The sequence below is a fragment of the Felis catus genome, chromosome C2, assembly GCF_018350175.1.
Source record: "Felis catus isolate Fca126 chromosome C2, F.catus_Fca126_mat1.0, whole genome shotgun sequence".
Classification (NCBI taxonomy): Eukaryota; Metazoa; Chordata; class Mammalia; order Carnivora; family Felidae; genus Felis; species Felis catus.
This window is the reverse complement of record NC_058376.1, coordinates 12,884,456-12,900,831: the sequence shown is the minus strand read 5'-3', so window position 1 is coordinate 12,900,831 and position 16,376 is coordinate 12,884,456. Positions and strand designations below refer to the sequence as shown.

Below are 16,376 nucleotides of genomic sequence, written 5' to 3'. Positions count from 1 at the left end.
AAGGGGGCCGTGGCTGAGGGGCGGAGCCTAAGGGAGAAGAAACGGCTGGCAACCTGCTGGTGCGCCTGCTCCTTGTCGGACTGCTCCTAGGCGGCTGTTCTTCGCTGCAGAACAGCTTGAGGAAGTTGAGGCTGCTTTTCCAGCTTTTAGGAAATTGAGGCTGCTAGAGATCTGGCGGCTGGTCTACTTGGGTAAGGGTGTTGAGCCCCTTACCTAGGAGGGGCGGTGTCTTTGAGAAATTTACAGGTCCCAAACTAAATTACCAACCCTTCACTGAGACTTTCACAGTGGTTACTAAAGTGAATATGCCTCCCCACACACTTCACCCAGAGAGAAAGAGAGAGTTGGGACACACTCTTGCTTTGTACGGCCTCATTCCGCCACCCTCCGTGCTACAGCCTCTTAAATTTTAGCGTGCCTAAGAGTTACCTGGGAGCTGATTAAAACACAACTTTCCAGGCCCTGTCTTCTCGGATCTAGTTCAGGATCTAGTTCAGAAGGTCCGTTGGGCCCAAGAATTTGCCTCTGTAACAAGCTCCTAGGCGATGACCGTGCTGTCAGTATTGCCAGCTCCACTTTTGATTGCCACTGCTCTAGTCTGTCTCGTTTCCTCGAAGTGGAGAAAGACGGGTTGTTGGGAAGCCACCTTCTCAGGTTGCTTGTGTGCATTGTTTTTGCTGGAATGAGACCCTGGAAAGGGCTCTGGATCACGCAGGCTAGCAATGCAAGGAAAAAGCTGGAGAAGCGAGTGTGAACAGCAGCAGTGTTAATGGAAAGTTTGGAAGTGATTGTTGACTGGTTCCGGGAGCCAGCCATTAGCCCCTTGCATGGAGGGGGCATCCCTTATGGATGGTAAGGACAGACTTCCTCAGCTATCCACCAAAAGCCAGACTTGAAAGGACCACGTCAGGGCAGGAAAGGTTGGTGGCGAAGGGACAGCTGCATCATGGACAACTTTGCAGCATGTAGGAGAAACGGTTCCCACCAAAGACTAGATCAGCTCCTGGGACTCTCCCATACCCTAAGACACTGCCCACTTCACCTGGTCTGCTAAACTGTTTACATAAATTTTACTTCCAATGTAGTTGCCTCTGGGCACCAGCAAAAGCAAAAGCTTTGGAGTCAGAAATGGCAGGCTGACCTAACCCTCCATTAAATAGTAACCATGTAGCAAACTATGGAAAGGCAATTTTCCTTCCCTGAGTCTGATTCTTCATGGGTTAAATGGGTCAGTGCCCCCTGGGGCTTGTTAACGGGGATCAAGTGATATGATAGGCTTGAAAATGCTTTAACCCTAGTGTACCGTGGCCATGTTAATTAGCCTCCAATGGGAGGAAAATTGCCCTCCCTCCTCCTATTGTTTTTTCTTTTTCTTTTCTGTGTGTGTGTGTGTGTGTGTGTGTGTGTGTGTGTGTGTGTGTGCAAGCAAGCCTGACCTCCCTGGACTGCTGTTTTCAAGCACAATAATATATCTGGTACAACAGTGATACAACCCACATCTGTTCTTTAAGCAAATGGGTAGTAACCTTGGAATTCAAAGGAATGATCCCCTTGCCTCAGGCTTTGGGTTCTTATTGGCAACACTTAAATTCTATGGAGGGAGAGCCCAGTAAAGAAGGAATGCACAGCGTGGCTGCCTGAGCAGGTTCTCACCAATGCACTTTTAGGCCCAATCCCCTAATAATAATAATAATAATAATAATAATAATAATAATATAATAATACAAATTACATTTTACAGCTGTATTGCTACTAAGGTGAGTATATAAATATTGTATATTAAAACATTTTCTTTAACCTAAAAGTTCCTTTTTTTCTTCTGATTTTAAAAGAAAGTAAAACGTTTCTATGGGGCGGTAAAAATATCATGGGCTTGGGCCCTGTGCCTAATGGAGAAGTCAGCCCCAATGCAAAATGAACCCCTCTAGTAGTCACAAGTATGTCTGTATTATGAGTACACAATATTTAGATTCCCACAAAACCATATCTTACATGGGGACAAAATCAGACGCTCGAGTAAGATGACCTTGGACTGGGTGGGCAGAGGCTTCCTGAACAACCATTCCAAACCTTCCTCTTACTTATACAGCCAGGAGATTTGCATAAGGTGTTGAGTCCAAGTTTCACGTCCCCTACTGTCACCCCCAGTTCCAGGAATGGATCCCCAGAGGTTTAACCCAATGAGGGTAAGCCACCTCTCTTCCGGTCTTGGTGCAGTGATGGCTCCCACCCAGGACTTAAGCCAGTCAGCACATTAGGTGCCCCCGGTGATAAGGATTGGCTCAGGTTAACAACTGAACCTGAGCTGTCAGGTTTTGACCAGAGTAAACCTCAAGACTCTTGTTCAGTGGTTAAGGGAAGGGACGTCCTCCTTGTTGCCTGGATGTGGACAAAGAAGCACATACCCAGAGTGCTTCAGGCAGTCGTCTTGAAAACACAGAGAAGGGGGGAACTGAGAGAATCAACGAGAAACTGAGCCCCCAACCTCCGAACTCTTTCTGTTACACGAACCAACAAATTCTCCTTATCGTAGGAGCCAGTTGGAACTGTTTTGTTCTATCCAGCAATTCAAAATGTACGTCACAGTCTGACACAGTATGTCAAGATGAAGACTTTGAGACTCCAAGATGCAGTAAAAATGACGTCCCAAGAGGTGTGAGAGAAGAAATTGCCTCTCTCCCTGGAAGGATCCTTCAGAGTGGATGTTGGAAAATTAATTCCCTCCTGCCCTTACGCCTCTTCCCACATTTCATCGAGATTAAGGACTAGAGAAAATAGTGACCAAGATGACGTCCTAAGAAGGATTTCTTTGGAGACGGGCTGGGCTGTGAGCTCCACTTCTCCCCACTAGAGAAGGTGGAGGGTATCTGCCCCCGTCGCCTCCATCTGGCTGAGAGGAGACACTGAGGAACCATTTGCAGGGCCCACGGGCTCCCAGGTGTTTGGGGATCCGGTGGCGGGCGGGAGAGTCCGGCTGTCGAGCTGTTTTGGTGGCACAACAGAGATGAGCCAGACAGGTTGTCAAGCAGATACGGACTTTGCTGGTGGGAAGGCCACCTAGAGTCTTAAATTCTGCCCAAGATAACCTGTAAGGTTGAAGACTCTCCAGCAGTGACCATCCAAGTGTGAAAGGGCCCCTGGAGGACCAGCCCGAGGGGAGACCTTCCTGGGTCGTGGGTGGGCAGCTGCAGGTGGAGGTGCAGGGAGTTTCTGGGGGGCTAGGGGGGAGTTGCTTCTAACCATGCCGGGCCAGAGGGTGCAAAACCAGGTTATGATGGAACCCATTCAAGTGAAAACTGTTTTGCCCCCTCTGTCCCCCATTTCAGCCTAGGAATGGAAATAGCAGGGAGCAGGTAAGATGAGAAAGAACGCAGAACCAGCCACACTAGGGGCAGGTGTCCGCCAACAAATCCCACCTCGGGGAGGAAGATAATAACTCTTACCCTCGAGCAAAGACTACAGTGTAGATTAATATCTTGGACTGGATACTACCATTTTCTGTCACAGATTCCGTTTATAACTGAAGTAGCTGCATAATTATTTACTCCCTAAGAGAGTTACACTCAAACTGCAATAATATGGGAGGGTTTCTTTACAAAGTGTCAAATGAGAAAGGTAGAGACAGCATGTAGCAGAGATCCTCAAGGGCCCAGGAACCCGTATCCATAGCCTTGACCCACAGGGATGCAGGGAGGGCATTTTCTCAAGGGAAAGAGAGCTGTGAAAAGCAGACCACGGAGGGAGGATCACCCTTCCATCAAGGGACGCAGCCAGATGAGTTGACTTGGAGAGAGGCAGGAGATTAAATTCCTGACCTTGTTCTCTTCCCTTCCTCCAGTTTCCTGCTGGAGCTCTCCATTGCCCAAGTGCAACCAGAATCCAGAGGGCACACAGCATATTGATGTGGCCCATTCATGTCTGCTTGGTGAGTGGGTCTGGAGTGGCCAGTGGAGGGAACCCCGCACACAGGCTGCCCTTGTCCTCGTCCAGGGGCAAAGAACAGGCTCCCCTTACCAAGTAAGTTCTAAGAACATAGTAGGAAGCACAATTCAAAGCAAGATTTCATTTTGATTGTATCCTTCCATCCTTCTTGCTCAACATACCATTACTCAGACTACCTGATTCAACTATTATTTCTGGCTGGGTTCAAAAACCATGCGTGTAAGGGGCGCCTGGGTGGCTCAGTCGGCTGAGTGCCCGACTTCAGCTCAGGTCATGATCTCACAGTTTGTGAGTCCGAGCCTCGTGTCGGGCTCTGTGCTGACAGCTCAGAGCCTGGAGCCTGCTTCGGATGCTGTGTCTCCCTCTCTCTCTGCCCCTCCCCTGCTCATGCTCTGTCCCTCTCTGTCTCAAAAATAAATATACGTTAAAAAAAATTTAAAAAGCCATGGCGTGTTTAACAAACAAATTCAAGTCTAATAAATATCTGTGGCAAGCACTAGTAGAAAGAGAGAGAGACAAAGCAAGAAAATATAACTAGGAGAGAAGGAACAGGAAAAAAAAAGGGGGAGAAGAAACAAATGAGACCTTGACAATTTTGCTGGAAGAATTTGTGCCTTTTTAAAAGCGCACCGGCAATCGAGGGAGATCAGAAATTAATGGCTGCTGGTTACCATTATGACCTAGATTGTAACTGCTACACTTCCTGACCCTTACACAAGAATGACAGTGAGGAGTGTTTGCAGGTCCCAGGGTCCATCAGCTGGTCCCACTAGTAAGTAGAGAGCTAGCCGCAGTTGAATTTGAGGACCTCTTGGTCCAACTCTTACTGGTAGAGACACTGGGAGCCAAATGGCATCCACAGCTGCCTGCCCTGACCAGCTGGCAACCAAGAGAATGCCATGCTGGGCACTCAGTCCCCAGGGACCTCCTGGCACAATCAGGGCCCTCCTCAGGGGGATAAAATGTGCTGTGGGAAAAGTTTGGTTAGCTATTTCTATCTGTGCTGCAGGGGCGAAACAATAACTACAGGAATATGCTTCACCTTCTTCACAATCCTGATGCAGGATGTTCTTTAAATAGTTCTGTTTCCCTCTCCTATTTAATGTGTGGAATCACGCTTTTCCGGTCTTTAGCAGATATATTTAATTCTCACACAAGTTAAAAAAGAATAAGGAGAAAAGCATCTGATCTTCAGTAAATTCATAATATATTTGAGCTGGGGGCGAATCAGAGAAGCGCCTCGTCTCCATGTCTCACTCCACAAATAGAAAGGCTGAGGCCCAGTGTGGTTTGGGAGTCCTGGATCTAATTAGCGGCAGAGATAAGTGGACATCTGGGCTGTTATATGCCCAGCACGCTTCCCCTCTTCTTAGGAAAACTACACCACCCCCTCCCTCACTCCTACAATGCTGCTCTGGTGGGCTTTCCATCCTGAAGGTCTCACTCCACGCACGTCCCATCCCAGACCACGACCTTCCCGACCACAGAGATTGGTTCGAGGTGAACAGCTGTCAGAACTAGAGCCAGTCTCAGTCCGTCCCTGGGACGTTTCATGCCAAAGTTTGGAGGGAGAGTCTTCTGCTCACCTTTCCTCTTGAATCATGACCCAAGAGCTGTCATCAGCCATGTCCCCAGCGATGTGGACCATCCTGGCCTGACACTGACCCTCAGAGAGACACAAGATATGAGGTGCGTATCAAGGGTAGCAGCCGAATCCCCATTCCCAAGGGTCTCCCTCCAGATTTGTGGGCACCCCCCACAACATGATCCCATTAAGACCCACTGGTGTTCGGGTGCCTGGGTGGCTCCGTCTGTTGAGCGTCCGACTTCAGCTCAGGTCATGATCTTGCGGTCCGTGAGTTCGAGCCCCGCGTCGGGCTCTGTGCTGACAGCTCGGAGCCTGGAGCCTGCTTCGGATTCGGTGTCTCCCTCTCTCTCTGCCCCTCCCCCGCTCGCGCTCTGTCTCTGTCTCTCTCAAAAATAAACATTAAAAAAATAAAAATAAATAAAAGACCCGCTGGTGTTTAAGCTAGTTAGAATTGGGTTTCTATCTACCAAGAGCCTTGACTAATACACAGATTTAGTCAGGTCCAGAACCTAGGTCTCTGGACCCCAAGTACAGCAGTCACAGCACTATACCAAATTGTTGAAATATAACACCATATATTTGGTAGTGCCTTGTGGTTTTCAAAATACAGTCTTTCAAGGGGGCTAATTCTGGAGAATTACAATATCCTGTAAGAGAAGAATGCATTTCCAGTATAAAATTCGTAAGTCAGTCCCTCACATTCTTTCCTTTGTTTCCCCTGGTTCTTTCCATGTTTTAAACAGACAACCAGAGCAAGGACTCAGCGACTCTGAGTCTTGAATGCCCGTATCAAACACCTGTAAATCTCCCTTTTAACTAAGAGGAAGTTCTCCAGACTCAACAGAGACTGATCAAAAAGTGAAGACTAACTCCCGGATCTGGAGTAATACTAGAGAGACCGTAAGTATCAAAGACACAAATTATGGATCTTTAGACAGATTTGATGCAGTGTTGTTGCATCCATAGTAAAAGAATTGGAAGATCAAGTTTAAGAAAACTCACAGAAAACAAAATTAAATAACTAAGAAATATAAAAGGGGGAGAAAAAGATCAAACCCATAAGCAATCAGTCCAGGAGGTCCAACATCTGACTAAAGCCAGATCAAGTGGACAGGAAAGACAAAATGAAGGAGAACAAATAAAGAAATAATACAATATAAATTCTCAGAGCTAAAATGTATGAACATTTCAGATGGAAAGGATATACCGACTGCCCAGCCCAAGGAATGAATTAATCTCACACTAAGACTTAGCATTGTGAACAATCAAAACTCCAGTGCTTCAGAGAAGATTACAAAGTTTCAAAAAGAGAAAAATCAGAGTGGCATTAGATGTCTCATCAGCAACTCAACTTCAGCAGCTAGAAAGGTCAAAGTTCAGAGGGCAAGTAAGTTTCAGGTAAGTATGACAGACCCACTCAAATCATGACCAGATACAGTTAACATTTTCAGACATAACTAAACTTAGAAAACATATCCTCACCACATCCTTTCTTAGTCAAAAATGTGCTGTTAGAAATCTTGTTAGAAATGCGAGATGCGAGGTCTCACTAAAAGAAAAGCAAATATTTAATATATGAAAAGATTCTCTACATTTTTTTTAAACTCTGCCGAAAACCAGTAGCTCACCTGTCAGTTTGATAAAATCTAGAAGCTTGACAAAATAATTTGTTGTCCAGGCTATTGTCCAGGAAAACAGGTAGTTTGATACATTGCCGATAGAGACACAAGTAATTATAACATCTACGGAAAGGAATTTGGTGATATCTAACACAATTACATTAGTATGTAGCCTTTGACAGAATTCTTGCTTTCAGGAATCGATTCCAAGAATATGATAAAAACACGAACATGGGCATTGCAGCGTTATTTGCAACAGCAAAGATCGAAAACAACTCAAACATCCACCAACTGGGAACTGGAAGAATAAGTTGTACTGTACCCATAAAATGGCGGCATTATGCATTTGTGAAAAAGAAAAAAATCTCTCTCCATGCCATGAGAGATCTCCAGAATAAGTTGGTAAGTGAAAAAGGCAAGGTTGAAAGAAATGAAGTTTGCTATTTGACATTTCAAAATGGGGGAAGAGAAAGACTGAATACTTATACTTTTAAAAGTCGAAGGATAAACTGAAAACTTTTAGAAAGTACTTACTTGATTGAAAGTTACAGGAAGGGAGGACAGGAACAGAAGCTAGAGTTCTATGAATATACCTTATTTTGTGTCTTTGACTTTGGAATCGTGACTATTTTACATAATTGTAAAACCAAAATTTTTAAAAAGCAATCTCTAAATATTGAAATATTTAATATATTTAGTGGGTGGCAGCCTTCATAGGGAGAACTGTTTCACGTGACTTTAAAACATAAATTTGACTATACATATCTTATAGGAGATACTCAAATAACAACAACAAAAAAATTGCCCCCTTCATAAAAAGTCTCAAATGGTTTCTAGTAATCATATTGCTCCTATTGTTGATACTGAAATTGTTATTCCAAGACTATTTGTGTGTATATTATATACTGAATAATTATGTTAGTATTGTTTGGAATAGGATTTTAAGTTTTGGAGTAGAGGTACAGCTAAGTACGATAGGGTTAAGTAGAACTCTACAGTTGTGATTCTGGATTGTAAGTATTGGTATGAACTCATGATGTTTTTATATCTTAAAAAACAAATATATCCTAGCTCCCTACATTGAATAGACCTGAACACATAATCAACCCAATAGCAATAAGCACCTCTAGCACCCAGATTATGATAGCTAAACACCATTTTCTATAAATGAAACCAGGAGTCCTTGGAAACATAGCTGAATCCACGGTCTAGGGTAAGAAAGAGACAAATTGAGCCTGGACCATCTTGTCATTCCAGAAGGAAGGAAACTATAAAACCCAAGGCAAAGCCAACTACTAATGTAACCAACATGAAGAGGCTCTCACTGTCCACATAGGTAATTTCTGCATCAGTAATAGTAACAGCTATAATGAATTGGAACATCCAATAGATTTAATGGCATGAGCTCATAATGACTTAAAAAATGTCCTCTCACTGTTCACTGGGAGAAGCTGGAAAACCCAATCAATATTTTGAAAACTGGCGATTAAACAAACAAGTAAATCAAACATCTATCCCATCCTGATATGAATTGTTCCTCAGGTAAGTGAATAGTCATGAAGGAAGGTTTCTCTTTTCTGTTTATTTTTTAAAGAACAGTAGCTAATGAATGAAGAAGGAGATAGACGAAGGTGGTCACCATTTTTACAACGCTTAACACATTAAAGAATTGCATCAAGGGTTAATCACTGATTGGTAATATCACAAAAAAAGAGACAACCAGACATTACGTGCCTCTCAAAGGAAGGACACCACACCACCTGTGAGGTACTCTTGCCAAAAAAAAAAAAAAAATCAAACCAAAGTCTGGTCCAGCCTCTAGCTCTAACTTTACTTTCCAGCAAATACGGGGCATGGGGAACATGACTAACTCCACCATGGTACCCAACTGGCAAGCTCTTCAGGACATAGAACCAATTTCCTCAACAGATAAATTGCAAGTTTAAAAAGAGAGAGAGAAAGAGAGAGAGAGAAGGATGAGGGAGAAAGAACCTGTAAATTTAACTAGACTTCAGAGTCATAGCAACCAACAGCAACATATGCACCTTATTTATTTGTTCCTGATTTGAGCATATTAACTGTAAAAGAAATTATGAGACAAACAGGGAAAATTTGAACATTGACTGGATTATGGATGCAATTAGATAATTATTATTAAATTATAGGTGGGATAAGAGTTTTATGGCTTTATTTAAAAAAAAAAGAATCCTCTGGGCTTGCTTGGGTGGCTCAGTTGGTTAAGCATCCAACTCTAGATTTGGGCTCAGGTCTTGATCTAGTGGTTGGTGGGATCCAGCCCTGTGTCGGGCTCTGCACTGATAGCACAAAGCCAGCTCGGGGTTCTTTCTCTCTCCCTCTCCACTCCCTTTGCCCTTCCCAGCTTGTGCACACGCTCTCTTTCTCTCTCAAAATAAATAAACTTAAAAAAAAAAAGAATCCTCCAAACTATTTGCATGCCAAAATATGTATAAAATTTTTGCATACCAAAATATTTACAGATGAAGTGAAATATTTAGAATTTGCTTCACAGTAGTCCAGAATGGGGGGCGGGGGAGTGGATGGGGGTACAGATGAAACTCAATTAGCCACACCTTGATCGTTGTTGAAGCTGAGTGGTGGTTACATGGAGTTTTATTACTCTGTTTTTGCTGTTTTTGGAAATGTTTGAAATTGCCTATGACAAAAATAAATTTTTTAAGTCACGTAAAGTTTGTATTCACTCTGTTATATCCCCATGTTTGCCTCATATTAAAATGTAACTTTTTACCGAAAATCACTCTGTTCAATTCCTATGCTTACATGTAACTCTTTACTAAAAATCTTTGAGGAAAACGGACACTCTAGAGAAGAGTGCTGGGCTTATTTTAAGGGTTTGTGTACCCACAACATAGCATTGTTTGCTCACATGTGTTAGGTTGAAGAATAGCCCCCCAAGAGATCCATGTCCTAACCCCAGAACCCTGTGAATGTTACTTCATATGGCAAAAGGGATTTTGCAGATGTGACTAAATTAAGGATTTTGAGATGGGGAGATTATCCTGGGCTATCTGCGTGGGCCCAATGTAATCCTAAATACCTTTATAAGAAAGAGGAAGAGAGATGTTTGGCCACAGAAGATGGTGATGTGACAAAAGAATCAAGTGGTAAAAGACGATGTGACATAGGAGGGGCCACAAGCCAAGGAATGAGGGCAGCCTCCAGAAGCTGGAAAAACCAAGAAAACAAATTCTCCCCCACTCCCCCTCCAGGGTCACCGGAAGGAACCAGCCCTAGCCAACACCTTGATTTGTAGCACCCCGAGACTCATTTTCTGACTCCCAGGACCATAAGATAATAAATTTGTGTCGTTTGAAGCCACCAAGTGTGTGGTAAGTGGTTGTGCCAGCTGTAGGGCATGAATACACCCCAGTTTGCAAGTCCCACAGGTACTGGCAGGGCAGGAAGGCTGTCCCACCTGTCTGCACCCCAGCTTTCTGCCTGGGAAATGGGGCTCCCAGCAGCTGAGGTGGAAAGTTGTGAGAATCACACAAAGTGTTCAGGTCATCGATCAGTAAATGTCTGTTCTCCCTTCTTAACGTTTCTTCCTCTTACCTTCTCCCCTCCGCTCAATCTCTAGTCACAATGACAGCTAACAAGTGTGCACGTTTCCTACAAAAGAAAACACTGTTGGGGCACCTGGGTGGCTCAGTTCGTTGAGCATCAGACACTTGATTTTGGCTCAAGTCATGATACCAGGGTCATGGGATCGAGCCCCAAGCCCAGCTCCTCCCTGAGTGTGGAGCCTCTGGATTCTCTCTCTCCCTCTGCTACTCTCCCACTTGCCCACACTCTTTCTCTCTCTTTTTCAAAATAAATAAACATTTACAAAAGAAAACACCGTTGGAAAAACAACTTCACCTCCAAGCTTTGGGTTATAAATTAAAATGAGAAGAAAAACAATGCCAACAGACAAGGTCTTTGAGGTAGTTGCTGATACAACTATGTTGCTATTATCTCAGAGAGTTGACCTTGATGGGAGTATTAGTTCTTACACACGTCAAAGGGGGGAAACATTTTTTTATGTTTATTTATTCTGTGAGAGAGAATGAGAGAGAGTGGGGAAGTGGGCAGAGAGAAGGAGAGAGTGAGAATCCCAAGTAGGCTCCCCACTGTCAGCACAGCTTAACCAACTGAGCCACCCAGGCGCTTTGTTTTTCCCATGGAAAAAACAAATGGTTAACTGATAGAGATCGCGGTCATGCAGAACAGGAGTCTCCATCAGTTTGCAGCTGTCTTAATGATTCACAAGGAAAAGGGCTATCTCCAGAAACCTACAGACTCAATTTCCTGGAGTCCTAAGATCGCCTTCCCCTTCACTGGACAGAAAACCTTGTATCGTCAGTCACTCCTCACAACCCGAGTGCAACTCCTTCTGCCCACCCGTCCAGTCCCCGTGCTTTAATAAAACCACCTTTTTGCACCAAAACGTTTCAAGAATTCTTTCTTGGCCATCGGCTCTGACCCCCAACACTTCAAACCGCATCACTTTCATGGGTATTTTAAAGTCACGACTATTACCAGACCATGAAACTCCTTTTAATAATCAGTATTTTGTCAGGTAGAAGTGAAAATTCCAAACGAATGGACTTCAATTATGATCAACTTGAAGATGTATGAAGGAAGGAGGGAAAGGAAGAGGAAAGGAGAAAGAGGAAGGAAGCAAGGGCTAGAGGCAGTTAGTTAGGTTCTAACAGGATACTGGAAGGCAAAGGGGAAGTCACAGGCAGCTATTCGGAGAGATGGATAGATAGATAGATAGATAGATAGATAGATAGATAGATAGATCTCCTTAGGAAACAGATAGATCTCCTTAGGAGATAGATAGATGATAGGTGGATGGATGGATGGATGGATGGATGGATGGATGGATGGATGGATAGGTAGATAGATTTCCTTAGGAAATGATAGATAGATAGATAGATAGATAGATAGATAGATAGATAGATAGATAGATAGACAGACAGGTATCCTTAGGAAATAGATAGATGATAGGTGATAGATAGATAGATAGATCCTCCTATTGGCTCTGTTTCTCTAGAGAACTCTGACAGAAGGAAATAACACAGAAGGAAAGAAAGAAAAGGGTAAAGTTATCTACAATTCCTTTATTTAAAAAAGGCTACATGAAGATAGAAAGCCCTCCCCTAAACCCCAACCAACCTCCTAACTTCGATCCATAGATTTACTTCTACAAATTTGACGACATTTAGGAAAGTCTATAAGCTTCCGCAAGCCATGTCCCAGCCTCACTTCCCAGGAGGTGGACCCAGGAACGAAACCAGGCTCCGGATCACCCAGCAGGCAGGCCCCGCGGCGCGCTTGGGACACGGTCAAGCAGAACCCCGCCCGCCATACCTTGCTGACAAACTGCACTCATGAAGAAGAGCTCCTTCAAACCGAAGTGTACATTCCCAACACTAACAGATACCATTCTGTAGATAGAGGCAATTGACTTGACTTGTTTTGCTGTTGTTTTGGAATTGGCCCTTTTTAAAACAGCATTTACTTTGTTTACAGATCAGGTAAATTTACATACAGCAAAGAACACAACTCTTCAGTGTACAATTCGGTGAGTTTTGAAAAATGCATATACTTAAACAACTCGCATCTGTGTTGAAACAGAAAACTGCCGTCGCACCCAGAGAGTTCCCTCTGGTCTCTCCACGACTGCCACCCCCAGACACAACCAATTAAACAAATGGTTTCTGCAGTTTTGCCCTTTGCAGAATCACACATATACGGAATCGTACTGTACGAGGCTGTATGTGCCTGACTTCTTTCCTTCAGAGTGGTTGTACCATTTTGCATTTCCATGAGCAGTGTTTGAGATTTCCAGTTGTTCTGTATATTCACCAACATTTAGCGCTGTCGGTATTTTTTCATTTTACCCATTCTGTTACGTATAGAGGGATCTCCTGATTTTATTTGCATTTCCCTGATGACTAATGATGTTAAACATTTTGTAAAAATTTAACATTTTTTATTATTTATTTTCGAGAGACAGAGAGAGAGTGCACGTGGGGTAAGGGCAGAGAGAGGGAGACACAGAATCCGAAGCAGGCTCCAGGTTCTGGAGCTGTCAGCACAGAGCCTGATGTGGGGCTCGAACCCATGAACCATGAGATCATGACCTGAGCCCAAGCTGGACTCTTAACCAACTGAGCCACCCAGGGGCCTCAGTAATCTCCTCTTTTTATAAGGACACCAGTGTATTGGATTAGGGCCCCCCCCCTAACAGCCTCATTTTAATTTCCTCTTTAAAGACCCTATCCCCAAATATAGTCACATTCTGAGGTATTGGGGGTTAGGGCCCCAACATATAATTGAGAGGTTACACAATTCAACCCACAGCAATAGAGCTGTTTATGTTCTATATGAATTTGGGGATTTTTGTCTAGTTATTCTACCAAAGATTAACATTGTGATGTTTAAAACCCAACTTTGTAGATTTTCCTTACTCCATTTAGTTCTATGCGTTTTTGTTTCATATATGTTATACTCTCTCATTAGGAACACAAGATGTTTTTACTGTTAGGCTTTCTTCGAGTTAAATCTTATCCCTGCATGGTATGCTATGCTTAGGTGTGATTTTCTTTCTATTTATTCCCTTTGGGGTTTGTCAAGCATCTTAAGTCCCCAAATTTGTTTTTCAACCAATTTAGGGAATTTCCAGCCATTTTTTCTTCAAAATTTTTTTCTGGCCCGTTTTCTATTTCCTGCCCTTTGGGATACCATTTACATATATATAAGGCAACTTTCTACTATCTCATGTATCACAAGAGCACCCATTTTCTAAATCTTTCCCTTGGTTTCTTGGGTTGGAGAAGTTCTAATTACTGTTCCTCTCTTCCCCCACCATACCAACTGCTGCCGACTTCATCACCGTAAATTTTTCATTATATAGAACCTATACTTTTCAGGTCTGGATTTTCCATTTGTTTTCTTGTCCTTGTGGTTAGGTTCCCTTTCTTTGCTCAGATTCCCCCATTTGTTCATTAATTTGGGTCATATTTTCTATTTAGGTCTTTGGCGGACATATTTATAACAGCTGCTTTAAGGTCCTTGTCTGCTAATTCCAGTATCTAGATGACCTTGGAGCTGGTTTCAATTGACTTCCTCTTCTCCAGACCGGAAGTCACGGCTTTCCCGTGTCTTTGTAATTCCAGTGGTTTTTTTTTATGGTATAGTGAACATTGTGGATGGCATGTCCTTTCCAGATTCTGTAACTGCTATCTGTGGGCCAGTGTGATGCATTCCATGCCACAATTATTGAGAACCATTCGACTGGGCTTTAATTTCATAATGTTGCATGCCAAGGACCTGGATTAGTTGACGACTGCATCATTCTTTGCAGCCTTAAGGTTTCTGGTTATTAGGAATAAGTTTTTGTTTATCTCATGGAAAGCTTTTAGTATGATTGAGACTATCAACAAATACTGATATCATAGCTACTGAGTAAAGCATGGGCTCTGTCTTCAAAAACTTTAAAAGATAGCTAGGGAAGCTAGGATGTGTCCAGAAGTGAATTTTAAAATGTGGTAGACCTTACTAAAATAGCTAAGCATGAAAAAGATTGACAATGCTAATGTTGGTGATGAGGTGGAACAGGGAAACTCTCGTGTTTTATCAGTTACGTTTTTCTGTGTAACAAACCACTCCAAAATGAGTGGCTTAAAGAAACAACAACTCAATTAGCTCAAAATCTCACAGTTCTGAAGATTAGCTCAGCAAGGTGGTCATTGGGTTTTTGCTGTGCTCCGTCATGGGTCCGCCGTTAGCTGCTGGTCAGAGAGGGTGCTCTGCTCCGAAGGGTCAATTGGCTATTGACTGGGCGACGTGTCTCTGATCATCCAGCATGCTAACTTGAGCTTATTCACACAGTAACCGGGCAGGGGCCTGGGAAAGTGGACACGTGGAAGGCTTCCGAAGGCCCTGGCCTGGAGCGTCTCATACAATTTCTTAATAGTTGTATTAGTCAAAGCCAAAACAAGTCACAAGGTCAGCCCACATTTGAAGGATGGAGAAATATGCTTTGTGTTTTTGATGGGAGGAGATACAAAGTCTCAGTGTATACAAGGAAAAGAATTGTAGCTCTTCTTGCAAGATGACATATATTTATTACTTGTGGGGATGTAAATTGGTACTGATGCTTTTTTTTTTTTTTAGTGTTTATTTATTTTTCAGAGAGAGACATACAGAGTGTGAGCAGGAGAAGGGCAGAGAGAGAGGGAGACACAGAATTCGAGGCAGGCTCCAGGCTCTGAGCTGTTAGCACAGAGCCCGACGCGGGGCTCAAACTCACCAAGGGTGAGATCGTGACCTGAGCTGAAGTCGGATGCTCAACCAACTGAGCCCTCCAGGTGCCCCGGTACTGATGCTTTTGAAGACTATTTAGCTATACCTAGTAAAGCTATCAATTCCACTTCTGATATACACTCAAGAGACATTAGTGCTTATGTCCACCAAATACATGGGAAAAAAATGTTCTCAGTCCATTTTTATTCATAATAGCCAAAACCAGGAAGCAATGTAAATGTTCATCAATAGAAAAATGGAGAAATAAATTATGGAATATTCATACGATGGAATACCATATGGAAAAGAAATAACAAATGACCACACAGGCAACCATTTGTTGAATAAAAGAACCAGACACAAAAGGAGACATACTGTATTATTGTATGATTAGATTTAGTTGAGGTTCGAAATTGGGCAAAACTATCTGTGACCATCGAAGTCAGTACAGTGGTTTCCTTGGTCTGGGCGGGGGGTAGTGGAGGGTTTTTAATGTTTATTTATTTATTTTGAGAGAGAGAGAGAAGGAGAGCACAAGCAGGGGAGGGGCAGAGAGAGAGGGAGAGAATCCTAAGGAGGCTCTGCACTGTCAGCACAGGGCCCAGCACGGGGCTTGAACTCACGAATGTGAGATCATGACCTGAGCCGAAATCGAGAGTTGGACATTTCACTGACTGAGCCACCCAGGCGCCCCAGGAATGCTCTATATCTTGATGTGAGTGATGGTCGTGTGTGAGTGTTAGTGTATGTGTGTGGGGGGGTGTCTGTGATATTCGTCAGGCTCTGTCTGTAAGATTTATGCATTCAATTTACTGTAAGTTATACCTCAATTTAAAACAATTTTTTAAAGGGTGGGGGCAATGACAAATACATGTGATTGGAGTGGAGAGCAG

At 43.3% G+C, this 16,376-nt stretch overlaps 1 long non-coding RNA gene across 2 annotated transcripts; it reads left to right on the top strand.

Moving 5' to 3' along the window:
• The first annotated feature begins 34 nt into the window (after nucleotides 1-34).
• Nucleotides 35-9,385, top strand: LOC102900779. Of its 2 annotated transcripts, XR_006584840.1 has the most exons (5): nucleotides 35-191; nucleotides 3,839-4,017; nucleotides 6,274-6,430; nucleotides 6,723-6,928; nucleotides 7,347-9,385. It is a non-coding gene; the product is annotated as an uncharacterized LOC102900779 (long non-coding RNA). The 2 variants fall into 2 exon arrangements; XR_441096.5 differs by lacking the exon at nucleotides 3,839-4,017 and having other exon boundaries at nucleotides 38-191.
• The last annotated feature ends 6,991 nt before the right edge of the window (nucleotides 9,386-16,376 follow it).